This window comes from Octopus sinensis, linkage group LG20 (genome assembly GCF_006345805.1).
Source record: "Octopus sinensis linkage group LG20, ASM634580v1, whole genome shotgun sequence".
In the NCBI taxonomy this organism is placed as follows: Eukaryota; Metazoa; Mollusca; class Cephalopoda; order Octopoda; family Octopodidae; genus Octopus; species Octopus sinensis.
The window spans coordinates 6,885,489-6,896,724 of record NC_043016.1 but is presented as its reverse complement, the minus strand read 5'-3'; positions in this window follow the sequence as shown (position 1 = coordinate 6,896,724).

The following is an 11,236-nucleotide window of genomic DNA, read 5'->3' as shown; positions in this document are numbered from 1 at the left end:
TCCGTTCTGCATCTCAGTAATTGTTTCAGACTTATTTTCGCTTAAAAACAAAAATGAACGATATCTTTGGCCGACCTAATATTTAAGCTCACACACACACACACACACACACACACACACACACACACGAATGTATATGCGCTTGTGTGTGTATATACTATAGTTTTTATTTCCAGAATATTTGATATATTTTCACAGTTCAAAAGCAACTTGTAATAAATTTACATGACATACCCGTCCACACCCCAAAGCTATTATCGTGATAACACTTACGTACAGCTGATTATGATCTAGACTGTGGCTTTGGTATCAACACCACATAGTTTACTGCCATATCTAGATATTAGCATTCCTATCACTTCTCTGCTTCAGAGATTTTGTTATTTTTATTATTTTCTCCAATTTCCGATTTGCAAAAGTCATTCAGAGTGCGATTTAATATATCGGAGTTTTTTTTCCGGTTAGACTACGTTGGTTTCTATTCCTGACGTTCGGAAAATTTTCCATGACATAAGTAATTTGCTCCGATGTTTTGTTGCGCTCGACAACTTTCTTGGATGTATATTGTTAATAAAAACGAATATTCAAAGAATTACATTCCGAGGAACTTCAATCCAATTTCCATAACTTTTCATGTAGGCAGACTTATTGCCATGGATGTTCTTCATTGTGTCATTGCGAGTAGGTTCTACTTGAATAATACGACATTAAAAGGTTGTTGGAATCTATATTAACTCTCTGCCTTCTTATTTTTGTTCTATGAACGGCCGTTCAAAATCACTTTTGATGAGGAAATGTTATTGAGGTAGTGTTTAAAAGATATCAACTCGTGTCTATTTGGATGGCCAAAAAGATGTATTACAACTGATTTCGAGTTCTAACATATATTATTAATAATATTATAAGTCACTGATCTATAAAATGCAAAGAGCCCCGATACCATATTGTTTTCGTTCGGATGAGATATACTTTGGTTACGTGTTCTTTGTCATATGTTCCATCAATGTACATGTCCGGCCATTGATAGAGATGTTAGCTCGGTTTATAGCCTCATTTCTTACAAAACCAGAGAGGGATATTTTTCTTGGCAAAACTGTAGTCCTACATCCTTTAAAAGTATCAGATATTGGACATCTAATTTCAGGTTGTTGATGAAAAGGCTATGTTAGGATGATTTTCCCGTCTTCTAGTAATCCTTCAGATTTCCTCAATAAGAAGGAAAGAGGGTTCAGTGCTAGCGTCATTGAGGGATTGTCTGGTTTTTTCTACCAGCTACACTTCTAGGTATTCTCGTTTTGTGGCCTGTCGAGAGCAAGAGGCGATATAGCAGTTTTATTCAGAAAATCTTTGGGTCTCAAAGTAAGGGCAATCTTCTCGGACCCGAACGCTAGGTTGGTGGTCCTAGATGTGAATGGCGGTGAAGGTGGCACCTTTGGATTGGTGGCTGTGTATGTTCCGACAGGGGCTGGGAGGCCAGATTTCATCAGGCATCTAGAAATGGTCTCGGGAATGACTCGCACTTTACTACTAGTGGGGGACTGGAATAGTATTTTGGACGCGCGGAAAGACTGTGTGGGTCTTGTACATAGAAAAAGTGGGTTTAAAAGCATCGGAAACCTGCTTAGAAACTTCCAACTGTTTAACAGGTATAGACTGGATTTCCCCGGTGTGCCAGTGTGGTCATGGAGTAATAGGTCATTCAGATAGTATCTAGATAGAATATTTGTTTGGTCAGCGGATAAGGATCGTCTGGGTGTACATTATTCAAATTTTGGTGCTACACGAGTCGATTTAGATAGGATTCGTAGATAGGGACCCGGTTAATGGAAGTTTAATGCATACTTTCCGGAGAGCAAAGACTACAGGGACCGGATTAATGAACTAGTTAAGCGGCAGTTGAGTGATGCAATCGTCAACAGTCGGTGGTGGATTACCCTGAAGAGGACAATTAGAACAGAATCGATAGAGTTCAGCAAAGATTAGCAATAGAAAGAAACAGATTAGAACTAGTGGGCGAACTAGAAGAGGCGATTAGTAAAGGCATCGCGACTGACGTGCTAGCGGCAAGAATGGCTCTTGACCATTTCTTTGAGGCGAAACACGAAGGTTGCATTGCCAATGCTAAGACCCGTGCTCTAAAACATGAGAGAACTAAAGCCGTCCGATGGGTTCGAACGGTGGAGACGCGACGTGGAAATAAAACCACGATCGGGTCTTTGATGGATCAGGACGGGCGCGTGCTACATGGTTCTGAGCAAATGTGTATAGCCTTACAGCAGCACTTCGCGCAGTTGTTTGGAGGGGGCGTGGGTCGACGATGGTAACGTACTTTAGTTCGTACTTCGATGGCCTGCCGCGGCTCTCGGCAGCGGACGCGAGGTTCTGCGAAAAGCCGATAACGGCCACTGAAATACGAGAGGCGGTGAGCGATTGCACAAGTCGCAAATCGCCAGGTTTAGATGGTCTGCCCTATGAATTCTATATATTTATACCAGATATGTTTGGCGAATCCTTGGCAGACGTTTACCGCAACTAGCAACGGAACGGGAGAACTCCTAGTGCTGTTAGTCGGGGTGTGGTGACACTGCTAAAGAAGGATGCCAAGAGTGGGGACATACTAAGGGATTTTCGGTCCATAATTCTGCTAAACACAGAGCTTAAGACTATAGCCTAGGTGTTAGCTAAAAGGTTGGTGATGGTCGTTGGTAGTCAAGTAGAGGAAGCACAAAGGTGCGCAATCCCAAATAGGTCCATCCATGACGACCTCCACCTTATTCGGGACATCATAGAGAGGAATGGGACTAATGCTTTGTGGCTGTTCTAGGTCTTTTAGCAAATCACTTCTAATTGCAAACGCAACGCCACCTTCTCTTTTCTCTGCCTTCGGTTTCCAACCCAGAATAATGTGAAACCTGCCAGTCTTTTGACAAGAGGATCTTCATCTGAACATCTTGTTTCAGAAAGAGCTGCAATATCAACATTAAGATGCCTTAGCACCTTAGTTACTAGAGCTGTTCTTCTTTCAGGCCCATCTGCTCGATTTAAAAGGGTTCTCACATTCCAACAGGTCAGGTTGAGAGAAACCTTATTCCTTGCATACTTGTTATCGTTGTTTATATCAATTCTTTGTCCATTCCTTCTAAATTGAACCACCGTTCGCCGCAGTAAACTAACCAGAAGAGAGAGGACAGACAATTTTTATTGCACCTTTTCTAGCACCTTCCCAGTATATCCAGGTGAGCAGTGTTCTCCTTAAAAGGGCTGCTCAGACAGAGGATTCTCCACTGTAAACAGTTCCTGTCCAAGAAAACATTTTAGCAATGTTAAGATAAGAACCCTGCCGCCTTATGTTCAAATTTGTAATTGTACGCTTCCAACCGGTCAAGTCTACATATGTCGCCATGCCTCTATCGCCATTAGACTTTTTGAAAAGTGATAATTGTACGATGATGGTGTTTTGTCGGGGACATCTGCACTTCACTGGATTTCAGTGACAAATGCTCGTACAACACTTCTGCCACTCTCTGGGTCAGAATAGTAGATTCCAGGGACAAGCAAGATGACTAGTACTAAAGTTGACTGCAGGTTTTATACCGGAGTACCTTTTCCTAGGCCTTTCCTCAGAAGAATTCTGCAAGCCAGCAGTGGTAAGTCAATTTGAATTCAGAGCTTTATTCTCCTATACTCGTTGTCCTAATCACGGCTCCGTTTCAAAACAGAAGTCCAGTTTTCCCCCCATCAGCAGTCATCGTTTTGACAAGGCAGCCAGTTAAGGGACTGTCATTACTATGACCTTGTTTTATGTCAGAGTGTCCCTCTCCTGGAAGAGTTGCCTTCATCACGGCTAATGAGCCTCATCTGCCCCACCACACACAAACAGGAAAAACATAAGTACTCATTAAAAAAATAACACGAATATATATATATACTCTTTATTCTCTTTTACTATTTTACTTGTTTCAGTCATTTGACTGTGGCCATGCTGGAGCACCGCCTTTAATCGAGCAACTCGACCCCGGGACTTATTCTATTGTAAGCCCAGTACTTATTCTATCGGTCTCTTTTGCCGAACCGCTAAGTAACGGGTACATAAACACACCAGCATCGGTTGTCAAGCAATGCTAGGGTGACTAAGACAGATACACAAACACACACACACACACACACATATATATATATATACATATATACGGCGGGCTTCTTTCAGTTTCCGTCTACCAAATCCACTCACAATAGCCCGAGGCTATTGTAGAAGACACTTGACCAAGGTACCACGCAATGGGACTGAACCCGGAACCATGTGGTCGGTAAACAAGCTACTTACCACATAGCCACTCCTGTGCCTATATATATATATATATATATATATAAAATTTGCAATTTTTACAAAATGTTTTTTATTTATTTATAAAAATATATAAATACATAGATAAATAAATAAATTCACAATTAAAACTATAAGTAAAATAAAATAAAATAAAATGAAGAGATATAAATATATATAAATATATAAAATATGTATAAATATATATAAAACATATAAAAAGATATATAAAAAAATATATATAAAAGGTATATAAAAAAAATTAAATATACATATAGTAATATACACACACAAACACACCCACCCATGTATACATAATGCTGGATGGCCGTTGACTACACACGAGTTCTTCCGCCCTTTGACAGGTCTTACTTTTCGTCCGGCAGGGTGTCCAACAACCACCCCCTGCATAGGTAAGCTTGGTGGCGTTGCCAGTTTAGTCGCCAACGACTCTACCATGCAAACGTTTGTACTGGGTCACCAGTAGCGGTCAAGGGCGATATAAATATATCGTTGCTATTATGTAAAAGTGTCGTAAGTATGAGACGTTGCCTTTTTTTTTTTTTTTTTTGCCTGAGAACGAAAAAATAGTTTCACCACTCCATAGCAAAAACCATTGTACTACACTTTGATACTTTTCGATATCTTGGCATCTGAAGCAGCTGGAGATGCGATAGACTGACCATAAGAACCGGTTGTTGCAAGTGAAAATAATTATTAAAAAACAAAAACAAAAAAAAACCCGCATTTGGCCATATTTGGATGGAAGCACTCCGTCGGTTACGACGACGAGGGTCCCGGTTAATCCGAATCAACGGAACAGCCTGCTCGTGAAATTAACGTGTAAGTGGCTGAGCACTCCACAGACACGTGCACCCTTAACGTAGTTCTCGGGGATATTCAGCGTGACACAGAGAATGACAAGGCCGCCCTTTGAAATACAGGACAACAGAAACAGGAAGTAAGAGTGAGAGAAAGTTTGTGTGTACAGCAGGGATCACCACCAGCCCTACAGGAGCCTCGTGGAGCTTTAGGTGTTTTCGCTTAATAAACACTCACAAAGCCTGGTCTGGGAATCGAAACCGCGATCCTATGACCGCGAGTCCGCTGCCCTAACCACTGGGCCATTGCGCCTCCACATATTTGGATATACGACAGTTTAATATAACAGCAACAATGTTTGTGTGGGTGTGCGCGCGCGCGTGTAGTAGTGAAGGTATGTATTAGAGCGATGAGGGCGGCGAGCTGGCAGAGTGGTTAGTAAGCCGGGCGAAATGTTTAGCAGTATTTCGTTTGTCGTTACGTTCTCAGTTCAAATTCTACCGAGGTCGACTTTGCTTTCATCCTTTCGGGGTCGATTAAATAAGTACCAGCTACGCACTGGGGTCGATATAATCGACTGAATACTATGTCTGTCCTTGTTTTGTCCTCTCTGTGTTTAGCCCTTGTGGGTAGTAAGAGAATAGGTATTTCATCTGCCGCTACGTTCTGAGTTCAAATTCCGCCGAGGTCGATTTTGCCTTTCATCCTTTCGGGGTCCATTAAATAAGTACCAGTTACGCACTATGGTCGATACAATCGATTTAATCTGTTTGTCTGTCCTTGTTTGTCCTCTCTATGTTTAGCCCCTTGTGGGTAGTAAAGAAAAAAGGTATATATTAGAGCGATGAAGTTGTTTATAAAGAACAATTGAGAGTTATTTCCCCTTTTAATAATACTTTCTACTGAAGTTACCAGGCTTGAAATATGTGGGGAGGGGAAATCGATCACATGAACCTCAGTATGTAACTGGTACTTAATGTATCGTGCTGGAAGAATGAAAGGCAAAGTCGACCTCAGCAGAATTTGAAATCGGAGCGTAAGTTTTCCTTTGTAAATAATACTTTCCAATTTTAATACGGTAGAGATGGCAGAAACGTTAACATGCCGAACAAAATATTTTGCGGTATTTCGTCCGTCTTCCCGTTCTGAGTTTATATTCCGACGAGATCAGCCTTACAGTTTATCCTTTCGGGGCCTTATAAAATGAATACCAATCGAACCCCTACCCTAAATACAAGCCTTCTGCAAAAATTAGAAGCCGATATATTAAGTAAACGGGTGTGATTTAAAAATACAAATGAAAAGCAATAACAATAACGACAACAAAAAAAAAACTCAGTGTTTATATCTCTGTTACTTGCATTCTTATTTCCTCCTCCCACTACCACAAAAAAACGCACTGGATGAAAAAACAAATTAAATACAGTTGTCTCCCTTGTCTAAGAGAAGTTGTTTCCCTTATTCTATGAAAATCAATCATCTGTAATCCGGTATATATACACAACACACACACAAATATACATACATACCTACAATATGTATAATACATACATACATACATACATACATATTATTGTGATGAGTGGTCAGTCTACATCTATCCATCACTACGGGTTTATAGCTTTAAGTTTATAGTGTGTATGTGCGTGCATATACACACACATACTTACATATATACATACATACATACACACACACACATACATACACACATACATACATACATACATACATACATACATACACACACACACACACACATACATACATACATACATACATACATACATACATACATACATACGTACATACATACATACATACATACATACATATATATATATGTAATAGAGGAAATTTATCTATAAAATAATATGTTACATTACACGATAGTCAAGATAAACTCTGAGATAAGCGTTTTCAAATAGCCAGATAACCGAAGAGATGGCGTCGTGGATTCCCACTTCGGCATCTGAAACTCAGAGTTTTATCTCGACTATCGTGTAATGTAACATATTATTTTATATATATATATATATATATATATATATATATATATAGATATATATATATATATATATATATATATATATATAGATAGATAGATAGATAGATAGATAGATAGAAGATAGATAGATAGATAGATAGATAGATAGATAGATAGATAGATAGATATAACAATTGCAGCGTGGAAGGTGTTTATAAGCCATTTAAGAAACACACAAAAACCGTTCGATTCACTTGAACATTTAAGTTTAATTTGTCAAAATATTTTCGTCGCTAAAATTCGCGACCTGTTCACTGGCAAAAATCCGTGCTGCATCTGAGAATGTAACAGTTAGTTCGTCATATATATGTACGTATGTATCTGTGTATGTATGTATACACGCATGTATGCATGCATGCATGTATGTATGTATGTACGTACGTACGCCTGTGTGTATGTATGTATGTATGTATATATGTATGTATGTATGTATGTATGTATGTATGTATGTATGTATGTATGTATGTATGTATGTAAGTATGCGTGTGTATATGCACGCACATACACACTATAAACTTAAAGCTATAAACCTGTAGACTGACCACTCATCACAATAATATCAAATTTCAACCTTCCCCGCCGAAACTAGGAAGTGATTTACGACCCTCACCCCCATATAGATATATAGATATATGTACGTATATGTATGTATGTATGTATGTATGTATGTATTTATGTATGTGTATATAGGTAAATCTCGGCCGGTGCTTTCGGGCGATGACGCATTCTGTCATACGTACATACACATATATTTTTATTATCATAGGCGCAGGAGTGACTGTGTGATGAGATAACAACCACTTAGTTCAGGGTTCAGCCCCACTGCTTGACATTTGGGCAAGTGTGTCTTCTACTATAGCCTCGTGGGTGGATTTGTTAGACCTATATGTATGTGTGTTTATATATATATATATATATATATATATATTATATATATATATATATATATATATATAATATATATATATATATATAACAAAATTAGAGAATATTCTCTAATTTTGTAGTATTAATTACGGTAATATTATTACCTTTACCCATATAATGCAATAGATGAACTGATTGTTTGACATTGTTAACATCTATGTATTAAAATTGTTGGGTACCTATCTAGCAGTATATTGGATATATATTATCCCATGGTGGGTTGAATTTTCAACCCCTATCTCATTTTATAACCTATATATATATATATATATATATAAGTGTGTGAAGGTGCATGGCTCAGTGGTTAGATCGTGAGGCTGTGAGTTCGAATCCCAGACCGTGCTGCGTATTGTGTTCTTGAGCAAGAGACTTTATTTCACATTCCTTCAGTTTACTCAGCTGTAGAAATGTGTTGCGCCGTTACTGGTGCCAAGCTGTATCGGCCCCTTTTGCCTTTCCCTTGGATAACACTGGTGGCGTGGAGAGGGGGTCCGGTATGCATGGGTGACTGCTGGTCTTCCATAAACAACCTTGCCCGGACTTGTGCCTCGGAGGCTAACTTTGTAGGTGCAATCATATGGACATGCATAACCAAAAGGGGTTTCTTATATGTATGCGTGTGTATATGTTTGTGCGTCTGTGTTTGTCCCCCCAACATTGACAACCGATGTTGGTAAGTTTACGTTCCCGTTGCTTAGCGGTCCCGGAAAGACTTCCGCCCGTCCCCATTATTTTGTCCCAAATTTGTTTATTTAAAAAACTTTTTTTTCCAAAATTCCTTGTTTTCAGATATGGAGGTTCCGGAAAACTGCCAAAATTCAGCATTGTGAAATTTCCACCCAACTTCTTCAATTTTGACTTTTTCCCCAACGCTAACCCTAAAAACCCTAACCTTAAAGCCCTAACCCTAACCCTAACTCTAAAACCCCAACCCTAACCCTAACACCTTAACCCTAACTCTAAAACCCTAACCGTAACCGTAAGTACAGAAATGTTTTGAAATTTTTATGCGAATCATAATGTCCGTATTTTTCTGCATATTTAGAAAACAAAAAGAAAAATTCATTAAAAAATTTTCCGCATATTTTGAAAAAAAAAAATTTTTTTTTAAAGTGAAAAATGAAGGAAATGGGGGTGGGGGGATGGTAATTTAGAAATGTCGATTTTTGCTAATTTTTTTGCAGATTCGTATTCCCCGTAGCCGAAAAGTGGGGTTTGTGTGAAAAAAAAAAAATTAAGGATGGTTTTCTTTTTTTGGGGTGGGGGGCGAAGTCTTGCGGCGGTTCAGCAAAAGAGACCGATAGAATAAATACTAAGCTTACAAAGAATAAGTCCTGGGGTTGATTTGTTCGACTAAAGGCGGTGCTCCAGCATGGCCGCAGTCACATGACTGAAACAAGTAAAAGAGTAAAAGAATATATATACTTTATTATTGAAGCTGCAAAAACAACACAAGGTATCACAAAAACTGCTACTCAGAGTTTCATGTTCCTATTCGTCGGACAGTTGTGATTGAGGATGCACTTTTTGGTGATATTTTGTCATGCTTTTTGCAGCATTAATAATAAAGCATACTACTCTACCTCCGTTATTCCCCAGTATTTCCCACCTTGTTTCACATTTATGTGCTTACATATATATATATATATATATATATATATATATATGTAAGCACATAATAATTATATATATATTATATATAATATATATCAAATACAAATCAAAAACAGACCACAAAGGATGTCGCGGTACACGTGTTTCAAGCTTTATAAACGACCTATTCTAACTCTTTGGAGTAACTCTTTGGAATAAACAATGCATGCGGCTGAAGAAAGCTTTAAACCATCCTTCATATCTATTATACACTGATGTAAGAATATGTCGTTTATAAAGCTTGAAACACGTGTACCGCGACATCCTTTGTGGTCTGTTTTTGATTTTATTTTATATATATATACCTTCTCACCTCAGCCACTAGCTGGCGTATACAGGTGCTTACACTTATCAAGTATTCACCCTAATTTTACAGTATATATATATATATATATATATATATATATATATATATATGACTCCAAATGTTTTCAAGGATCTAGTTTTTTTTTCATTCACAAAAAATTTGAAAATCGGCTATAATAATAAAGTTTTCCAGTTTAACTGCTATGAAGGTATGATGTCGTGGAGAATAAAATTGCAGCAAAAAGTTTCAGGGGTTTAAAAATCGAAAAAAAAAAAAAAAATGTATTTATAGCCAATAACGAGACAGAAATTTTCTGCGTTTTAGCGGAACGGTGTCAACTTTAAGGTGGTACTCTGTGAAATTTATAGTTACGCGTCTGTGAAATGACCTGTTCATTGTAGGTTTCTAAATAAAAAAAGAAATACCTAATAAAATCAACATGTATAAATCTTACTGTTTCTTTTGTCTTTTCATTGATTGTATGTTTTTATTATGTTTCTTTTTTCTTAATTTGTAATATTAATATATTTGTCTGCGTGTGTTTACTTCATACGTATTTTAGTATTATGTTTACCTGTCATGTTTTTCTGTACGTCATTAATATACCTATTTCTTTATTTCCACCAAGGGGCTAAACACAGAGGGGACAAACAAGGACGGACAAACGGATTAAGTCGATTACATCGACCCCAGTGCCTAACTGGTACTTAATTTATCGACCCCGAAAGGATGTCGACCTCGGCGGAATTTGAACTCAGAACGTAGCGGCAGACGAAATACGACTACATATTTCGCCCGGGACGCTAACGTTTCTGATAGCTCGCCGCCTTTTACATCATTAATATATAAGTGCATGTGTGTGTGTGTGTGTGTATGAAAAGGGGGCGTCTGTCTCCAAAACGTCAAAGCTGAGTAAGGTTTTCATGCTTGGATTTGTAAACTACGATAAAAAGTAACACTGGTCAACAAAGAATTTGTCCTAAGAGAAAGAACACCTGTATCTTATAATGATTTTGCGCGCAGAATTCAAAAATAATGTCAAATTATCTGTACCAAGTTCACATATTCCATTCACCTTCATAATGCCAAGAAACTGTATAAACATCGCAAACAACTTTTGCTGTATATGAATAATATGTAAAATATTAAGACAATT